Genomic DNA, 14,673 nt, shown 5'->3' with positions numbered 1-14,673 from the left:
GAAGTCTGACACTTTACTGACTGAGCTATCCAGGCACTTCTAAAAGAGTCTTTTAGTTAAATGTTGGCACACTAGACTGGACAGTTAACTTGTTATTATTATCATTAATACTAGTATTGTTTTAAGGCCATTAGAATTGGACTTTCCCTTTTGTTCCTGATCTAAGAAGGGCTTATTTTTGTTGATCTTCTTGGCCTGATATAAAATCTATCTTTTGAGATTGGCATTCCCCAGTGACTAAGTGGTGAATTATGCTGTCTGGAAAGTTATTGTGAGTTCCACTGTGGTTTTGGTTCAGTAGGTTTTTATGTATTTTTACAAATTTTGTACACACACCCAGAGGCTTTTTGGCACTGGCTACATATTGAAATTCAAGAAAACAAATATGAACTATTTAACGGTATTCAATTCTAGATTTAGTGTTTCAAATATATTGAAATATGTATATGAAGAATTTCCTGAAACTTGGAACGGAGACTGATTTGTCAGAGATTTTTACTAACATTACAAAGAAGAGCTTTCTCTGCAGCCCATTTGATGATATGTCCTTTAGGTCATGAGTGGTATATTTTGAATCTGAGCTCTGGAACTTGGAGGGAGTGTACTTAATATTCTTGATATTTGTTTTGCATTTCTAGTGGCTGAATAAGACCCATGCTAATTGATTTACCCTATTCTTGGGAAAACTCTCAAGCTTATAGTCAGCTTGAATTATAGTCAATGGTACAGTGAAATACAAAAAGGGTTATTTGGAAATGTAGAAAAAAAAATCATTTTTAAAATAAAGTACAGCTATTTCAAGAATATAAAAGATGTATTTGCTAATCTTTTTTCCTCCCATTTGTCAACTTTAAATAATCCACTTGCAAAATAAAGCCAAATGGCATATTCTACTGAAAGTTCAATTTATAGTGAAATAAAACCCTATAATTCTTATATGCATAGTTAGTTCTCCAAATTACTGTTAATCACACAAGTAAATTAATATCACCCACAAGAATCTTACTATTATTAAAGGTAAAAAATATTATGATATATTCGGGATTCTGTAATATATATCTTGGAAATTGCCTTGGACCTTGAAAATGTGAGGCTCTTTCAGGAAGTAATGATACATACGGACACATAGGTAGTGGCAGTATTTTACTAAAGGGGTATTATTTTGTGTGTAATCACAATGAGATGATTGTTATGACAGAGATGTACAAAAGTTTTAAGGGCAGAACAAATTTGAGGCATAGGATCTATTGGTTCTATTGGTTTTTATTCTTGGTTCTCCTGTTATTTTCTGCCTGGGTACCCTCATTCTGGCCATTTTTTAGTCTGCCAAGGGGGTGTCCACAAGCCCCGTCAGCTACCACCTCAAAATATGGTCAGGGATCTCATATTTTGCTTGGTAATCCCTTGAGACGTTTGGATGAAAAGAACCATAAAAATCCAAACTGTTTTTCTAGGTGGGGGTTTCCAAAATTGGTCCCTTTGAGGGAGCCACCCACTTGGATATTGAATACCCTCCCTGTGTAATGTGGAAAAAGCAGTTGGTGAAAATTTGTTCTTCCAGCATCACCAAAAAAACAGACGTCTTTATTGTTTCGAAAGTGAAACACACCCATTGGGGATCACTTCATCATTTTTTTAAAGTGAATGAAAACATCACAAGTCGAAGTGATGAAATGCAGGATAAGTGCAAACAGACTACACCCTTCCTCTTTCAGTCACAAGGAGTGGAGGCCTGCCGTCTCCCCTCCCTGTCTAGTAAGGGCCCTACTTGGCTCACAGGCCTTGTCCGTATCTGAGCTACAACTAATCACGCCTCTGTTGAGTCACCAGCAGAAAATCCCACAGACTGGTTGCTTTCCTCTCTGTGGTGTAGGGCAGTGATTCGAGAGAGAATCTTTTCCCTGTTATTTTTTTCTCTTTTCATCTGTGTCATTTTTTTCCCCATTTGCTTACTCACTTGCATGTCTTCCAATTTTTAATTATCATCCCTCTCTTAGCCCATCCTCTTCTAATCTCAAGGGCTATTTTAAAAGGATGCTTATTCACCAGATGCAACTCTCCAAGGACACATTTGGAAAAAATAATAATCTTTTCTGTCCCTGTAGCTGCCAAAAGTCATCATGAGTCATGTTTTTGACTCAATTGACAGAAACACTTAATATAAATAGTTGGCCTTTCCCAGAGTTCCTTCTTGGTTGCCATTCTGTCTTGCTGATTTCAACTGACTGATAGGATTCAGCATTTGACCACAGCAGTTTTCCTGGTCATTTTGTTCCTTTTTTTTTTTTTTCTTCTTTGTGTCTGTTATTGTGCCTAAAGCAATCAGATCAAGTGGGTGATAAGCAAAATAAGCCATTGTCAGTGAACATTCTAGCTCTAGAATATCTTGTTTGAAAAAATCCTTGCAAAGTTACTCCCCAAAATTGAACTGGATTCCTTAAGCTAAATAAGAAATTAAGTAAACTACTTTCTAAACAATATTATTTCTAAATAATATTAACAAAAATAATGATACTACTACTAATAATTATATAAGATCATTCTTTGATGGTGTCACTCTTACAACCCACTACTAGTTGCTTTTTGAATCATTAGACATTAACATCTTTGTTACAAATAGACACAGTATTTGGTTTCTTATCTTAAGGTTAGCAGAGCCCAAAAGAACTATTGCTGCTGTTCACATTTTACCTTGTCAAAGTGAAAGTCTTTGAAGGTTGAAAAAAATTCCTCTCATACAAATATGGAGTAAGCGTGGCAAAGGTTTATTTAACTCACTAATGGGGTTTATTAATCAGGGTTCAACCAGGTAAGCGAAGTAAGTAAGATATATGGATATGCCCTTCCCTTTCCCAAACACATATATTTTTTTTTTTTTATTTCAAGAATGGCTTATAAATTTTGGGGACTGGTGAAGCAAATCTGAAACATGTCAAGAAAGCCAGGAAGGGAAGATCACAAGCAGGCTGGCTCCCACAGGCCTGGGCCAAAGCTATTCGTGCAAGGCAGTCAGAGAAGAATGATTGGGAGCAGGCCGGAACTCAGCAGGGCCTAGGTGTGTCTTCTGGGAAAGCCTCCCTAAGAACAAGTCAGGCCCACAAATCTCTCTAATTTAAGTGAACTGATTAAGTACTTCATTTATATCTGCAGAAGCTTTTCCTGGCAGTGCCTAGGTTGGTGTTTGACTGGAGAACTGGGAGAACACGGGTTCATGCTGCAGAATGGCTAAGGCTTCCTTCTGTCCTGCAGCTCTCATGAACAGTATTTCTTGTCGTCTACCTTATGTAGAATCAGACTAGAAAGGCAGTTCTGGAGAAAGTATTTTATCCCAGCCAAGTTGACACAACAAAAGCCATATATGAATATTTGCAGACTCTGTTATAGTTTGAGTGTGTTCTCCCAAAATTCATAAATTGAATCCTAATTCCCAAAGATGATGTTATTAGGATGTGCGACTTTCAAGGGTGGGCGGTGGTGATTAGGTCGTGAGGGCAGAACCTCATGAATGGAATTAGTGCCTCATGAAAGAGCCTCCAGAGATATTCCCAGCCCCTTCTGCCAACTGAGAACACAGCAAGATATAAAACAGATTACTGTTCAATAAGGCAACAAAACTGCAGTCTTCGGGACTGTCTTTTCTATCAGACAAATAATTCGCACCTGTACCGGACATAAATCCACAAGTTAACATGTAACTCCTTAGACTCTGAAACCTAATAGTACACAGCGAGTCAAATAAAGGCACACAGGCCTAGATAATTACATAATCTTTACATGGGCCTATTAGACAATATTCCAGTATAACTTTGAAAGGACATGCATACCTCTTTTTGGTTTATTTATAAGTTCGTATAATTTTTCTTAACTTATTAAATAATTTACCTCCTTTCATTATTAAAATGCTAATATTTCTTCAAGAGTTTAGATTTCCCAAAATACTATATTCCATCAGATTAATCAGAAATCAGTGTAGATTTTGCAATTTCATGGTGATATCCTTTGGTCTTCTCTGCTCTAGCTACATATGATAGCTAGCCCTTCATGGGCTCTTGCTGCCTATCATAGGAGTTTCTCCGGGCATTTGGGAGGCGACTCCTATACTCCTAGCTACAGAAATCCCTTGAATCTACAGGCCCAAGCAATTAGAAAGGAAGAGAGAACAAAAGAGGGAAGAAGATCATTGTTTTATTTAAAGGCTCTGAGTCAGTGTGATAGAAATATTAGGAAGGAAGAATAACAAGAGAAAAGGAGAGAAATGTTATTTTCACTTGTACAAATGGTTATTTTTATGAGGAAATAAGACAGAGAACCAAATTTGAAAATAATCAATTGACTGTAAATATAGGTTTGGTGAGAACAAAGAAAATGGTGTGTTCATCTTGAAAATTCCATGCTATTAAAGCTACAATTACTATTTTGAACAAAAGTGATTTATTCTCTTCTGTCCTAAACTGAGGACCATATGGGTCATATTTATAAACCAATTATTCAGTAAGTGCTTCTAAGTATATTTCAAAGGTGCCTTGAAATGGCTAATTTGGATAAAAATGAAAAAGTCAGCTGTGCAGACATGTTTCTTCATTTGACTTAAAACAAACACTTTGTAATAGACTCACTGCATTCTTTACTGAGATCTTTAAGACAATTGTTTGAGAATTTCCACCTCTTATGACAATACAGACATTGCTGACATGTTGTAAGTAATAGGAAATTCAAGCCAAACTACAAATTCTAGTGCTGGGAACAAATTCGTACTGATATGTGTCTAAACTACTGTTTCGCTTTAGATGTCTTAGCGAATTATTGCAGTAAATATCTAACAACGATCTAACATGATAACTTTCCTAGTCATCATGTAATCAGCTGGCAAAATCATTATTCTAAAATCCAAGGATCTTTGTTTTCCTTTCTGGCCTAGTATGCTTCCTTGACACACACTGCCTATTTGATCAATGCACCTACCTAAGCAAGGTAGTCAAGGTTCTTTATGATCCAGGCTTTATTATCTCTTCAATTTCTTTTTTTGGCCATGCACAGTCAGCTTCTATGTGCACTATACATAGACATGGTATTTCCCAAACCTTCACATAATCTTGCTGTATCATATTTGCATGCATAATTACCCCTATAAGAAATGCCCTTCACCCGCTGTCATTCTGGAAAATTTCGTTTCATTCTTTAAAACCCAGCTTAGTTCCCTTCCTCTGAGTAACTTTCGACCATCCCTGCCTATTCCACCTAGACAGCCAGAACTAGGTTCTAAGCTAGAACTCTCCTAGGTTCTAGTGGCACTTCCTGGGCATAACTCTGCTATAGCCCTTAGCTTATCAGTGATTCAAAGGGCTTTTTATGTAGGTTTATTGCTCCCTGAGTGCAGATGCTTTACCTTTTTTTTTTTCTTTGTTCCCAGAATATAGCTTAGGGTTTAATTTGGTAAGAGTTGCCTATGCAGAATAAAACATTTGTTGAATATTGGGTATAATCAATTCCTCTGATCTGATGTTGGCTTTGGGAAATTAAAGTGGGTAAGTAGAGAAGCCATTCAGCTGAGGTCATGGACGTTTTATTGTCTTTATTTACTAGTGGGTCTCAGACTTTACTCTGCTTCGGAATCTTCTTATTAAGACACAGATTGCGTGGCCTCATCCCCGAGTTTCAGATCAGTAGGTCCAGGCTGGAGCTGCCAAAATGGCGTTTCTAGTTAGTGTGCACTTGTCGCTGCTTCCATTGCTCAAGCAATTCTTAAATTACTGCTTTATATTTACACAAAAACCGAGGTGCTGAAAGGAAATATGTATATTTAATACATGCTTATCCAGTTGATAATGTTTTTGTTGTAAAGAATCTAAAAATCTTCATACAGAATATAATTTATTCTGTTCCCTTCTAAATCAAGAGAAATGGAAACATGGATGCGTATATATTTTATTTAACAAAGAAGATTAATAGTCTGAATTTTCTGTCATAATCATAATCCACCCATTATTTTCCAGTAATTTAACAAAGGGAATTTTTAAAATTTCTGACCATGTTGATTTCCCTTTATAACAACAGATTGTAACTTTTTTTGAGAGGAGGGACTGATTATCACAACCATCTATGTTACTATGCAAGCAGTTAACCCATTCTTCAGAAAATTGAACATACATACTAAATTTGTCCTGATATTTTCGGTGGTTCCTGGACTCTCTTGAATTTCATAGGGAGATCCAAATTAAGAATATTTATTTTTAAAATTGTAAGTAGGAAATAAAGGATTGTAGAGATAAAATGAGAGCAGTCTTTTTTAAAAAAATCAGCAAGAAATCTATTGGAGCAAATAAACAAATTCAGCAAAGTTGTACAAGATGAACAAACAAAAATCAGAAGACCTAATAAATGGAAAAACATTTCATGTTCTTGGGTAGGAATATGTAATATTGTTAGGATGTCATTGTTGCTCAAAGCAATCTATAGACTCAATGCAATTTTTATAAAAATTTGAACAACTTTTTTTGAAGAAATGGAAAATCAACACTCAAATTCTTATGAAATTGCAAGAAGTCCCAAATAGCCAAAACATTTTGAAAAACAAGAACAGAGATGGATAGTTCACACTTTCTACTTTCAAAACTTATAGCAAGAATATGGATTAATAATAGATCAATGGACTAGAATTGAGAGTACAGAAATAAAAACATACAGCTATGTCCAACTGATTTTTGACCAGGGTGCCTTTGTCCACTCAATGGGAAAAGATTAGAGATGGTCCCTGACTTATAATGGTTCAACCTCATGATTTTTTGACTTTATGATGGTGCAAAAATGGTACACAATCAGTAGAACCTGTACTTGGAATCTGAAAGTTTGATCTTCTCCTGGGCTAGTGATATGCGGTAAAAAAACTATCTTGTAATGCTGGGCAGTGGTAGTGAGCTATATATCTCCCACTCAGCCAGATAACAATGAGGGTAAACACCTGATACACTTACAACCATTCTGTACCCACATGACCATTCTATTTTTCACTTTCAGCACCGTATTTAACAAATGATATAAAGTATTCAACATTTATTATAAAATAGGCTTTGTGTTAGATGATTTTGCCTAACTGTAGGATAATGTGTTATGAGCACATTTAAATTAGGCTAGATTAAGGTATGATGCTCAGCAGATTAGGTGTCTCAAATGCATTTTTAGCATATGATTTTTTCAACTTATAATGGGTTTATCAGGTCAGAACCCCACTGTAAATTAAGGAGGATCTGTTGTCTCTTCAATAATGGTGCTGGCACAATTGGATTTCTACATGCAAAGGAATTTTGTTGGACACCTACCTTATATCATATACAAAAATTAACTAAAAATGGATAAACACTGTAAATATAAGTGCTAAAACCATAAAACTCTTAGAAAAAATATAAGGATAAATCTTCATGACTTTAGAATTGGCAACTAATTCTTTTTTTTTTTTTTCTTAATGTCTATTTTTGAGAGAGAGAGAGAGAGAGTGTGCACAAGTTGTGGAGGGGCAGAGAGAGGGGGACAGAGGGTCTGAAGCAGGCTTGGGCACTGACAGCAGAAAGCTGGTTGTGGGGCTCAGACCCACAAACCATGAGATCATGACCTGAGCTGACGTCTGACGCTTAACCGACTGAGCCACCCAGGCGCCCCAGTGACCAATTCTTAAATATGACACCAAAAGCATAGCCACAACAGAAAAAAGATCCATTGAATTTCATCAAAATTTAAACATTTTGTGTATTAAAGGATATTTTCAAGGAACTGAAAAGATAACCTAGAAAGTGGGAGAAAATGTTTGCAAATTATATATCTGATAAGTATTTAATATTAAATATATATATAAAGAACTTTTTTATTAAAACAAAAATTTTTAATGTTTATTTATTTTTGAAGGAGAGAGAGACAGAGTGTGAATAAGGGAGGGGCATTGAGAGAGGGAAACACAGAATCCTAACCAGGCTCTAGGCTCTGAGCTGTCAGCACAGAGCCCAGCGTGGGACTCGAACTCACAAACTGCAAGATCATGACCTGGGCTGAAGTCGGACGCTTAACCGACTGAGCCATCCAGGTGCCCCAATATACATATAAAGAACTCTTAAAGCTGGACAGCAGAAAGACAAAACAATGGAGAAAGGATTCGAACAGATATTTCTCCAAAAACATACAAATAGCTTATAAGAACATGAAGACATATTCAACATCTTTAGTCACTAGGGAAATACAAATCGAAACAATAAGATTTCACTTCACATGTGCTGGGATGGATGTAATGAAAGAAAAAAAAAACTAGAAAATAACAAGAGTTCGTAATGATGTGGAGAAACTGGAACCCTGGTACACTGCTGGTGGGAATGAAAAATCATGGGAAGGTTAGTATGGGAATAGTTTGGGTGTTTTTCAAAAAAAGCTAAATAATGAGTTGCTATTTGACCCAGCCATTCCACTCCAAGTTATAACCCCCCAAATTGAAAATAGGGATCTATTTTTATGCCAATGTTTATTGCAGCATTAGTAACTGTAGTCAAAAAATGGAAACGCCCCATGTATCCATCAGTAGAGGGATGCATAAGCCAAATGTTGTATATACATATAATGGAATATTATTAAGCCTTAAAGAGGAATGGATTCTAATGCACAAACCTTGGAAACACTGCTTTAAGTGAAATAAATCATACATAAAAGGACAATTATTGTATGATTCTATTCAGTGAAATATCTAGAATAGGCAAATTCATGGAGACGGAAAGTAAATTAAAGATTACTAGGAGTTTTTTTGCTAGGCAGGAAGGGCGGGCAAAGGAATGGCTGTCAAAACAGCTTGGGAAAATGGCCATGGAGACACTGGAGAGGGTCCTCAGTTACCAGGATGACAAAGAGCAGGGCCGGACTGAAAAGGTCCTGGATGCCCTGTCCTGTAGTTTCAATATCAGATTGAAATGGTTTGGCAGATGCTTTGTATGCAGCATTTCTTTTTTGTTATTGTTGTTTTATCCTTGGAACTGGATTGCTATTCCTTTCTGGTGGCATAAAACTTTTTGTATTGTTTTATACCCTAGGAAGAATTGCTGCATTGACCAGTGTGAACTTTTCACTGGGCTCTGTGAAGCAACTGAAGAAAATGTTTGAAACAAGATTGCTTGCAACAGATATTATCATTATTTTTCATATTCACCTTGTGTGCTTCTCGTTAGCGACATAGGAAGAGACTGGCCTCATTGTTCTGCGTGTTGCTCATCTTGTGAATGGCCTGATGGAGTCTATGATGTACTCCATATGCAAGAGATACAGAAATTAAATGCAGTTCTGTTCAAAGTTGAAAGTCCAAAACTCTCCAAAAAGAGCATTTGAAAATTAATGCTGTGGTTTTGGTGAAGAATGCTTTTCCTGATAAAATAATCATTCCAAAAACAACTGTAGTGACAATTTAAGACCTTTTGTATTCTGGTAAAAACTACATGCTTGATTAAACTGTTAAATGCTTATAACTTTAAATTCATATGAGTCATTACTATGCCCTTCCAAAGACAAGGAGATTTTAATCATTGCCAATTGTAAATTATTTTCAGCCATTTTTTAGTCTTTTCAAAACAGCTTTGAGATGTGAATAATTAAGCATGGACCTGTACTGAAAGACATATTCAGCTTTTTTTTTGATCTTTTAAAATGTGAACATTTTAAAAACAATTAAAAAAAAAACGCTTTATGTGAAAGTTTAAACTTTAAGTTAAAGATTGCTTATTGTATGGGGGCACCTGGGCGGCTCAGTTGGTTAAGTGTCCAACTCTTGATTTCAGCTCAGGTCATGATCTCACAGCTGTGAGATATATCACCACGTCAGGCTGAGCGGAAGCCTGCTTGGGATTCTTTCTCCCTCTCTGCTCCTCCCCCTCTCATTCTCTCTCTCTCTCTCTCTCTCTCTCTCTCCCAAAAAAAATAAACATCAAAAATTTTTAAAAATATTGCTTATTATACGTAATAAAAATAATTTTTTATAATTTTTTAAAATTTTTTTAATACATGAAATTTATTGTCAAATTGGTTTCCATACAACACCCAGTGCTCACCCCAAAAGATGCCCTCTTCAATGCCCATCACTTACCCTTCCCTCCCTCCCACCCCCCCATCAACCCTCAGTTTGTTCTCAGTTTTTAAGAGTCTCTTTTGCTTTGGCTCTCTCACACTCTAACCTCTTTTTTTTTTTTTTTCCCTTCCCCTCCCCCATGGGTTTCTGTTAAGTTTCTCAGGATCCACGTAAGAGTGAAAACATATGGTATCTGTCTTTCTCTGTATGATTTATTTCACTTAGCATAACACTCTTCAGTTCCATCCACATTGCTACAAAAGGCCAGATTTCATTCTTTCTCATTGCCACGTAGTATTCCATTGTGTATATAAACCACAATTTCTTTATCCATCAGTTGATAGACATTTAGGCTCTTTCCATAATTTGGCTATTGTTGAGAGTGCTGCTATAAACATTGGGGTACAAGTGCCCCTATGCATCAGTACTCCTGTATCCCTTCAGTAAATTCCTAGCAGTGCTACTGCTGGGTCATAGGATAGGTCTATTTTTAATTTTCTGAGGAACCTCCACACTGTTTTCCAGAGTGGCTGCACCAGTTTGCATTCCCACCAACAGTGCAAGAGGGTTCCTCTTTCTCCCTCTCCAGTATCTATAGTCTCCTGATTTGTTCATTTTGGCCACTCTGGCGTGAGGTGATATCTGAGTGTGGTTTTGATTTGTATTTCCCTGATGAGGAGCGACATTGAGCATCTTTTCATGTGCCTGTTGGCCATCGGGATGTCTTCTTTAGAGAAGTGTCTATTCATGTTTTCTGCCCATTTCTTCACTGGATTATTTATTTTTCGGGTGTGGAGTTTGGTGAGCTCTTTATAGATTTTGGATACTAGACCTTTGTCTGATATGTCATTTGCAAATATCTTTTCCCATTCCATTGGTTGCCTTTTAGTTTTGTTGATTGTTTCCTTTGCAGTGCAGAAGCTTTTTATCTTCATGAGGTCCCAATAGTTCATTTTTGCTTTTAATTCCCTTGCCTTTGGGGATGTGTCAAGTAAGAAATTGCTATGGCTGAGGTCAGAGAGGTCTTTTCCTGCTTTCTCCTCTAGGGTTTTGATGGTTTCCTGTCTCACATTCAGGTCCTTTATCCATTTTGAGTTTATTTTTGTGAATGGTGTGAGAAAGTGGTCTAGTTTCAACCTTCTGCATGTTGCTGTCCAGTTCTCCTACACCATTTGTTAAAGAGACTGTCTTTTTTCCATTGGATATCCTTTCCTGCTTTGTCAAAGATTAGTTGGCCATACTTTTGTGGGTCTAGTTCTGGGGTTTCTATTCTATTCCATTGGTCTATGTGTCTGTTTTTGTGCTAATACCATGCTGTTTTGATGATTACAGCTTTGTAGTAGAGGCTAAAGTCTGGGATTGTGATGCCTCCTGCTTTGGTCTTCTTCTTCAAAATTACTTTGGCTATTCGGGGCCTTTTGTGGTTCCATATGAATTTTAGGATGCTTGTTCTAGCTTTGAGAAGAATGCTGGTGCAATTTTGATGGGATTGCATTGAATGAAGTTTTTATAATTTTTAAATAAACCCACAGTTACAAATAAAGTTTACTAGGGGATAAAGGAAGGGACGAATGAGGACTTATTGTTTAATGTTTTTAGAGTTTCTGTTTGGAATGAAAAAGGTTTTGAATTAGTTAATAGTGATGGTTGCACAACATTGAGGGCAATTAATGCCACTGTACTGTATACTTAAAAATGGTTACTATTGAAAAAAATCAATGGAAGTAGATACAGAGAAGTAAGCAAAGGTAGGTTAAGTTGCAAAGGTGAGAAGTGCTAACAATTACATAGTGTTTACTATATTCTGGGCTCTTTCAGGTGGTTTTATATATGTTACTCAATCCTCACAACATTATTTTCCTTGTAACTATGAGAAAACGAGGCTCAGAAAGTTTAAGTAATTTGTGAGTGTCAAGTAACTAGTGGATAGAAAAGCCAAGATTTGAACCCAGGCAGTTTGTCTCTAAAAACCATGCTTTGGTAAAATCATGCTTGCATTTTGACCATGCATTACTATTTCTGCCCATTATTTGATTAGGTGCTGAATGAGGAGAATGAACCTAAGACTGTGAGAAACAAGAGGCTAGGAGAAATCAGTCTATTTTTTAGTCACTCTGGTCTCATAAGACCATAAACTTTACAAATAAATCTCTCTCTCTCTCTCTCTCCCTCTCTCTCTCTCTTACAAATCTAATTCTTAATTGACAAATTTTATATCCTTTTGGTGTTCATACTGCCTTCCCAAGTGATTTCTTAGAAAGTAGTAGGATATGATGACCCTTTAATCTGATGGAGTCATTGAATACCTGCTCTGCACATTTTTTTAGCAATTGATAATCAACTTATTAAAACAGATGACATTTTTCAGCTTTATTGAGATATAATTGACACATGACATTATAAGCCATTTAAAGACCACAAGGTGATGGTTTGATACACGTATACATTGTGAAAGGATTCCTTTATCAAGTCAGTTAATACATCCATCACCCCACATATTTGCTTTTTCCTCTTTTTTTGGTGAACACATTTAAGTTTTACTCTCTCACCAATTACAGTTAAACAACAGAGTGTTACCCACTATATAGTCACCATGTTATACATTAGGTCCTTAGACTTTACTCATCTTGTAGGTGAACTATAACTTTTATCAACTCCAACCTCTACCTATGTCTTCCACCCCACAGCCCCTCGAAACTATTGGTTTACTCTCTGCTTCAGTAAGTTTGACATTTTTTTAGAATATACATGTAAGTGATACCAGGCAGTGTTTATGTTTCTCTGTCTGGATAATCTTGCTTACCTTAACATCCTCCAGTTCATCTACGTTGTTGCAAATGATAGGATTTCCTTTTTTTAAAGGGTGAATAATATTCTATTGTATATATGTACAGCATTTTCTTGGTCTGTTCTCTTGTTGATGGACACTTAGTTTTTTGCCAAATTTTGGCTATTGTGAATAATGCTCTGACAAACAGGAGTAGAGATCTATCTTTGAGATAATTATTTCATTTTCTTTGGAAAATGACACTTGAACAACACAAGGGTGAGGGGCCAGTCCCCAGGGAGTCAAAAATCCACATATAACTTTTGACTCCCCAAAAACTTAACTACAAGTAGCCTGCTGTTGACCGGAAGCAGAAAACAGTTGATTAACACATATTTTCTGTGTTATGTGTACTATTTACTGTAGTATTACAATAAAGTAAGATAGAGAAAGGAAAATGTTATTGAGAAAATCATAAGGAAGAGACAAATGCATTTATAGTACTATAGTTATTGAAAAAAATCTGTATATAAGTAAACATGTACGGTTCAAACCTATGTCATTCAACGATCAACTCTGTATCTAGAAGTGAGATTGCTGGATCATATGTCGTAGTTCTATTTTCAATTTTTTGAATAAACTCCATACTGTTTTCCATAGAGGCTTTACAAATTTAAATTTACAAAATAGATGATTTTTAAGGAGACATGGTGAAGATTACAAAAAAAAGTTGAAAAATGTGACTTCTTTTACTTTTTAATAAATGGACTCTGGTAACATTAAGAATACTGTAACATAAAGCTGATCTGCATTCTTTACAATACTTATTTATTTTCTGCTAATTGTAGCTTCAAACACATTAATTTTTATAAAAATGATTAGGCATCAATATTTAAGACATTTCTTGAACACCTATTTTGTGCAAAACTAAAAGCCAGTATCTTTCCACGTAAGGGATAAATTACAGACATACCCTGGTGGAATTCTTGTCTAATTATTGCTTTTATTTTTTTGAGTATTGTGTCTTAGCTAGTTATTTACAGAACTTGGGAATTGTTTAAGAGGTGAGTTACAACAATGAAATACAACAAAAATATTATCTTTGGATCATGTTATTTTCATATATATGAAAACAGTTTGCAGTAAAATATTTATCATACTTTAAAAAATATAAGTACTCTCTGTTAAGTTTTAATAACCCTAGTTTGAAATTTAAAACATTTTAAGCACAACCCAGGGGAATTTTATATGATATAAGCCAATGATATCAGAACAACAACTGTGGCCTTTTATTAGCAGTTATGATTTGTAGCAAGTCTTTATTGCTAATTTTCACAACTCCCTTCCTCTTTCTTTTCTTTTCTTTTCTTTTCTTTTCTTTTCTTTTCTTTTCTTTTCTTTTCTTTTCTTTTCTTTTTGTTTTGTTTTTCCCTGTAATCAAGTCTTGTATTAGCGCTTTTGGCCCCTGGGATCAATCTGCACCAGACAACATGAAACAAAACTTCCGTCTAGTTCTATACTTCAGCTGTTACTGACTGGAATTCAATTATATATAAGATACATTGTTATTTAAAATTCAGTAGGACTAAAAATAAAACAAATAAGCCAAAAACTAAAAGGTTTGCTTCCAAGGAAACACTCGTTGATTACTAATAGGTATTATTTGAGGCTAGAAACATCCAGAATTTAGAAAAGCCCACTTGATAACTTATTTTCATATATAACCAAGTTATTAAGGAATCTTAATAATAGATGTAGTCTATAAATAGGACATTAATGAGTTTTTCATTAACCATTGTCTCTAATTCCATTTTAGAACTTT

General features: G+C 35.6%; 1 long non-coding RNA gene and 1 pseudogene across 2 annotated transcripts in view; both read left to right on the top strand.

Moving 5' to 3' along the window:
- Nucleotides 1-14,673, top strand: part of LOC122211156 — a 248,912-nt gene that overhangs the window by 172,175 nt on the left and 62,064 nt on the right. The window lies entirely within an intron of this gene.
- On the top strand, nt 8,836-9,320 carry LOC122211155 (annotated as a pseudogene).

The sequence above is a fragment of the Panthera leo genome, chromosome F2 (assembly GCF_018350215.1).
Source record: "Panthera leo isolate Ple1 chromosome F2, P.leo_Ple1_pat1.1, whole genome shotgun sequence".
Classification (NCBI taxonomy): domain Eukaryota; kingdom Metazoa; phylum Chordata; class Mammalia; order Carnivora; family Felidae; genus Panthera; species Panthera leo.
Note: the sequence above shows the minus strand (reverse complement) of the source record. Positions and strands in the feature narration are given on the sequence as shown.